Raw genomic sequence first — 1,443 nt, forward strand, 5'->3', positions numbered from 1 at the left:
AACTATTCCCTTCAAAGTGGTTCTGGTCATCCTTTGATTTCCTGTAACGGTTTAGTCAGCTATAGCGAACAGACAAAAACCCATCTAAATATTATATATAAGATAGGAATTATAGTGATAATTGTTACTGAACAAAAAAAATTGAATAATTAGTGCATAAATATTCCTTAAGCATTGAACAGAACAATACAATAGGAGTATTCCGACCAGCTTTGTTAATTTAGATTTACATTCCATGAATGTTTAACAAAATATTACCGTATGAGTAGACAGAGGGCATGAGAAGCGCCCTCTTCTGCTCTACTCCAGCACTGTTATGCACTATAACAAAAAACATTTGTATACATATACGAGGAGTAGAAGAATCAGATAATGTGACTTTTTTTGCGTATTATTTATTTTAAGTGATAGATATTTGTGAAAATGTTACATCAGACGTATTTACGTATAAGCTATTCCTTGAGTCATATTCTTGTGCCCTGTGAACTGATTTCACGTCATCCCCTCAGAGAACGTTTATGAGCACTTCTTTCGAGGTAATGCTGTACTGGCAAATGCTACGATCGAGCAAATCACATATAATTAAGATCGAGGTGTTAGGCCTACGTATACAACCGGTGCTTAATGTTGTAGAGTAACCAGAACTTCACATTAATCGCTGAATGCTCTGAATCTTTGGCATGTTGGAACCAAAAATTGTTACCTAACTCCAACGATTGAACACTTTTCATCATATTGGATTTCAAACTATTTATATATCTTTGGATCTATAAAACCAGCTTCAGCCGCCGCCATTACACTACTTACTCCATATTTCACAGTTGGTAAAAGGTATCCTTTTTCGAGGGCTGTAACGCTTTTCGCCTCACAACCTCTCATTTCGTTTGGCTTATAAGTATGTACATTCGTTCATTCAAGCTTCTTCAATATTTTCTGTACGGTATCCTAATGTATTAAGAGATTGTTTTTTTTTCGCTTATTTGGGAAGCTGTTATTATATAATTTTATTTTATTGGTCTCAATATATCAGGTTTCTTGCGCGAGTAAAGGAACGCAGCGCTCATTATAAAGACATATCTCTGCAGCTACTAAAAATTTAAATCAATAAAAATGAAATAAATTAAAATTAATTTCATCAGTAGAAGATAAGAACACATCAAAAAATATAAACACAACGTGTTCTGGGAACATTACAATTAGTTGTAAGAAAACCAATTGTAATTTAGTCCTAATAAATTTAATAATATGGAATGTCCCGTAAAAAAATTGACCCTTTTATTCCTTAAGATTATGACGTAACTGTTTATGGCATTAGTCTCAATGGGGACTTGTTTTTTTTTTTTTTCTATAATTTACCGATTAAAAAAATGTATAACATTTGGTGTCAACACTTCAAACTATTAAGATGTCGAGCAATCAAGAAAAAGTGCGCGAATTGGTTTT

The sequence above is a fragment of the Bactrocera latifrons genome, unplaced genomic scaffold, assembly GCF_001853355.1.
Source record: "Bactrocera latifrons isolate USDA-ARS-PBARC rearing strain unplaced genomic scaffold, ASM185335v1 scaffold_523, whole genome shotgun sequence".
NCBI lineage: Eukaryota > Metazoa > Arthropoda > Insecta > Diptera > Tephritidae > Bactrocera > Bactrocera latifrons.